Genomic DNA, 5,397 nt, shown 5'->3' with positions numbered 1-5,397 from the left:
GTGGCTCTTGGGTGCTATGTGATAAACAGGGAATCTATAACGAATCGTAAACACCGGAAATAAAAATGCTTCTTCTCTAAGGCTCAGAACCCTAACGTCACTTCCGGCAACAATAGGAAACGTCAAAAGTCGGACAGTCGGCAGCTCTGGCTGCTGCAGCTTGACGTGCGCTCAGTTCAGAGGGATCCTGTGCTGCTTCTGGTATTCTCACTGCTGATACCTCCACCGGCGTGAACAAGTAAAAGTTTGAACCGGCTTCTCCATGGCCTGGGCACCAGTTCCTGGCTGAGCCATTTTCTTTTTGACTAAAAGCCCCCGCCCAGAGGCCGATTCGTCGCGGCGGCGGTGGGGATCGCAGGTCGCTCAGGTACAAGAGATTTCAGAGCTCTTGCCTCTTTTCTCTGCATACGCTTACTTTTCTTCTCGAAAATAAAGACAACCGGTGTTTGCCAGTTGGCAGAAACTTGCCAACCAGCAAGACTTTGGGGCCAATGGCAGTGCAGAGCATTTTGAGTGACAGCTGTAATGGCTTGTTAAAATGTGGAATCTGTATCAGGAGGCGGGAGTAGGTGTGTTCCTTGTGTTTCTAGGCCACGGAGTATGTAGGTTAACTTGGGACCCCAGGTGGTGTCTCAGCCTCATTATGAAATAAAGACGAGAAATGGCAAAGATTACTCTTTTCTAGCCCAAGTGTTGCTTTTCAAGTAGAGTGTTTTCCTGATGCATAGGCAGTTTTCGCTTCTTTACTTACTTTTCAGTAATATGAATGCAAACACTTTTACTTAAGGACATGATGGCTTTGCCAGGTGCTTCAGCCATCAAACTTGTGTTAGAAATTTGGCAAATTCTTAATTTGTCTCGTTTGTTTCTTTGTAACTGGTGTCTACTCTCTTCTATGTCGGGTATTCCAGTTAAATATTATTAGATGAAGTTACATAAATAACAATCCTCATTGAAGTTTTTTGTTTTTATTTTTAGGTTCTGGATATAGTTAGTAATTTAATAACTGAGTCTACTTGTTTTAACAAATTGAATTTTTATTTTCAAGGATCCTAGATATTTCTCTCCAAATCAGTATATGATGATCTTTATTACTGCAAAGTGAAGCTAATTTATGTTTTTCATTTCTGCTTTCCTTCTCCTTTTAATATTTGGAGTATGGTAACCATATTTATGAGATAGGAGGGTTTTTACTCCCTAAGAAAATGGCTTACAAAATTGAGCAGATCTGAGAATGAAGGAAAAATTTTATTCTGTTTTTCCAGTTGAGTAGGAGACTTCCCATTTTTAGCCAGTTAATTTGATAATTTGTCTGAGGTACTGTGTTAGTTATCAATTGTTGGGTAACAAATTACTCCAAAATTTAGCAGCTAAACCAACAAATGTTTATTATCTCACAGTTTCTGTAGGTCAGAAATTTGGTTACAGCTTAGCAAAGAGCCTCTGACCCAAGGTCTTTCATGAGTTTGTAGTCAAGCTACAGTTGGGGGCTGTGATCTCATCTGAAGGCTTCACTGAGGGGTAGGAGGATCTGCTTCCAAGTACACTCACACAGTGGTTGGTAGGCCTAGGTTCTCTACACATGGGCTTTTCACACAGTGTGGTAGCTGCTTTCCCATAGGGTGAGCAATAGAAAGTACCCAAGACTGTCCATAGTCTCTCATAACCTAATCTCAGAAGTAGTGTCTCACCACTACTGCCATGGTATTAGAGGTGAGTAGTAAATCCAACCAGAAGTCTTTGGGGGCTATCCTCTAGACTGCCTAACCCAGCTTGGCTGCTAACTTTTAAGAGTTACTAGATAGGAATAACTGATCAAAAATGCATCCAAGAGAAATGTAGTCAGACAAGAAGCAATGCCAACTTGTAAAGAAATAAGTTTGTACAAACATTATCTCTCTTGGAAAAAAGTTTTTGTTTTTTGTCTTTTTCCCCCCCTACTAATTATCTGAAGAGGGGTTTACTATTTTCCTTGGAAATTATGCCTCATGAGGGATTATGTGCATGAGAGGAATGTTTGTATTTTTAGGGTCTACATGAGCAAAGCATATCACAACTGGAGATTGTGTATTCCTTACCCATTGCCATTTTATATGGTTGACACTGTACCAAAATTAACATGAGCAAAGATAGCTCTTAAGGAGGAAAGAGGTTAGAAAAGCTAGAGGTAATGCTTTTCTAGTATAGAAAGAATGCAAGTCAGTGGCAGTCTTTATGTTGGTGTGAGAGCAAATAAGGATGGGAGAGGTATATCTTAGAATAGACATGTTTTTCATGTCTGTTTTCAGCATTATTATTAGGTGGCAGGTACCACCTTAAATCAGTATTACCTGGCTGTCCATCATCAGCATAGCTTTTGTCAGGGAATCACATAACCTTACAAACTAAAGGTACAGGCTTTCAGGGCTTGTTGTGACACTATTTTGGCTGTGATCTATAGTAAAACTGCATATGCTTCTTCCAGGTCTGAAAGATGTTGTAAAGCCTTACCTGTTAGTAAAGTATTACTCAGGTTTATCTTTTATATGTTAAGTGCTTAACACCAGCCTAAATGTGTCAATTCTCAAATTATAGGTTTGGCTTTTAAATTGAGATTCCCTGTCAGGTTTACATATTTCATTTATAGGTTACAGCCAATTAATGAATGTGATTTTGGGCCCTTATATATTTGCAAAATTTCAAACAGTTGCTTGAGAAAATAACACAGTTGAAACACTTCCATCCACAATACCTTATGATAATAACTGCTAAATAAGCTAAAACATGCATTATAATTTATTATATGTGATCAGTTTAATAGGGAGTTTTTGTGTTTACTGTGCTTTTGTGTAGATTAAAAGACATTTTCCTCTTTTCATAATATAAAACCATTGATTTACCAAGAGATTATCTTATTGATCACAGTGCATTGAAGTTAGTCATTCAAACTTATGATTTTAGTTTACTACTTATCCAAGTGCTATATACAACTATTTTTTCCAAATTTCAATTCAAATTTGGAAACTGAGGTTAATCCTTTTTCTGGCCTGTGATTAATTGCATCAGAATCATTAATACTGAAGTCTATGAAACATACATCTAACTCATTGCTTTCTCATTGAATTATTTTACTATTTTAAAACAACTTTAATGAAATATATCTACTTCTAGGAATTTGTATTCCCTGTTTCTTTTTTTCTCATTTTGTTTTTCTGACAAATTTATTGGTATATATTCTATAATAAAACTAAAACATCCTGACTTGGATAAGTTTACATTGTATTTGGGACAAACTTTAGTGACATAGAGATGATAAAAGATATCTGTGGTTTCAAGTTTAGGCATCAGGTTTAGTCATGAACATAGGGAAAAAGAGACAGAAAGAACAGATGCTTATACACACACATACACCCCTCCATCACCTCTTCATTTTATTTATTTTTAGGATTTTTTTTTTCTCATTTAATTTTTATAGAATCAAAGAACTTTACAGTTAAAAGAGAACTTAGGGATTGATCGTTAGGTTCAAAACCCTTGTTTTACAGGTGAGGAAACTGAGACATAGAAATTTAAGTCACTTTTCCAATACGGTTAATAAAGAGAAGGAACCTGAATCAAATCTAGGTTTTGTGTCTGTCTCTTTTCATTACTAGATATTTTCTCATCTCATTTCTGACTTTCCTTATATTCAGGCCTCCCTCAATATTTTAATATCTTGTTTTATTTGTCTAAAAGCTATTCAGTGAGAATTACAGTTTTTGTTTTGCTTTGTTTTTTAATTCTTCAACTCATAGGAATGGCCATTTTCTTTAGTGAGCATGGAGTGTGGTGTGCCCCAAGGAGGTGGGTTGAGATATGCTGCTGTGGCAGTTGTTGATTACAAAGGGTTTGAGTAAATAGTGCAGTTAAGTAAGAACCAGTGTAAGTAACAATAATGCTGGTGAGAAGTATAATTGTTTTTACTTTAAAGGTTAAAGCAGGTGAGAAGTATGATAAATATATTTTATTTAAAGATTAAAACAGTGGGGGCATTTCTTGCAAAACGAGCCCCCCCAAAATAAATAAGACTAAAATTCTCAGCTTATTTGATTACATTTAAATGACACATTTTAATTTTTGCATTTGTTTAAATTCCATTTGGTAACACTCATTCTAGAATCAAATTAAAGACCTGGAAAAAAGCTTCAGAAAGTAATATTGTAAATCTTTTTGAATTAAAAAAAAAACAACAACGTACAAATGGTATGCTTTTTAGTAACACAAACTGCTCTTGCAGGACCAGATCTTTAAATTTAATGAGTGGGTTTTTTTTTATGTGTTTAATGTACCTTATGACCTCTTAGTACTTAGCTATTTCCCTTTTCTCCTTAGAAAGACCTCCTTGTGGGCTTACCCTTCCTTCTTTCTCTACAATTGTTGCCATTCAGTTTTAGGGGTGTGATTGGTTATCATGTTTTTTTCTTTCCTCCCCTCTTTTTTCTTTTTTTAAATTTCTCCACCTAGTGTGTTCTAAACTACTTTGGTGGTCTGTTCTTTTGGAAGTAGAGAAATAAGTGCTGGACTGCCCATTTGATTCTAATTGTATTGGGGAAAATATTTTCTCACAGGATTTCTCATGTTCTTATGTCATTGAGTAATATCACATCATTTGAAGATTTTTAGAACCAAAAATAATCAATCTATTTGTTACTTTCTAATCGAAAAATATTGAAAATCTCTAAGAATATAAAAGTAAGTGAATTTTCTCATCTTTAAGTCTTAATAAAATTAGCATTTTAGACATAACACTTTTGGCACACATTATAGATCTTTATCTGAGGTAAGAAATTTCTTATTTCTAAATTCCACTCTTAAGATGTTTAGGAATTACTGAAGAAAACTAACTTTTTATAATGAGTTATTTTAATTAGATAATTATTTGCCAATCCTCCCATACCAGTGATTTAACAGTGTTTGCTCAAGAGACTTATGGAATTGGTTTGCTTCAAATGAAAGTATTTAAACAAGAATGCTTTTTTGATCCCACAGACTCATTTCTATTCTTCCCATCTTCCAAGTGTATTTTCTACTTAAGTGGTATGTAAACCATTCTTTATTACGTAGAGTCATCTCCACAGCATGTGCTTTTTGCTTGGTGCCATGGAATTACTAAAAGCACTAGTGCAGTTACCTTTTTCTTATAGAATAGGATTTTATTTGATGTTTAATTTGTTACCTAGAGACATTTTGATTAAAGTTGCTTCACATTTTACAGATAAGCTTTATACTAGATATACCAACAGCTATTAATAAATCCTATCTCATGTTTTTGTGGAACTACTCTACTCTTGAAAAGAGAACAAGACATTACAAATACAGCCAAAAGAACTATCTATGTTAGAAACATAGCCTGGTTAGAAAAGTGTAATGGTTCTGGGG

General features: G+C 35.1%; 1 protein-coding gene across 1 annotated transcript in view; it reads left to right on the top strand.

Moving 5' to 3' along the window:
* Window positions 1–114: 114 nt before the first annotated feature.
* Window positions 115–5,397, top strand: part of FBXO8 (F-box protein 8) — a 46,509-nt gene continuing 41,226 nt past the window's right edge. The window contains exon 1 of the mRNA XM_025874480.2: window positions 115–367. The gene's annotated coding sequence lies outside the window, so the exon portion shown is untranslated. The remainder of the gene's footprint in view (window positions 368–5,397) is intronic.

Source organism: Callorhinus ursinus, unplaced genomic scaffold (genome assembly GCF_003265705.2).
Source record: "Callorhinus ursinus isolate GAN/ISIS: 27379988/994484 unplaced genomic scaffold, GSC_fseal_2.0 scaffold4, whole genome shotgun sequence".
Classification (NCBI taxonomy): domain Eukaryota; kingdom Metazoa; phylum Chordata; class Mammalia; order Carnivora; family Otariidae; genus Callorhinus; species Callorhinus ursinus.
Note: the sequence above shows the minus strand (reverse complement) of the source record. Positions and strands in the feature narration are given on the sequence as shown.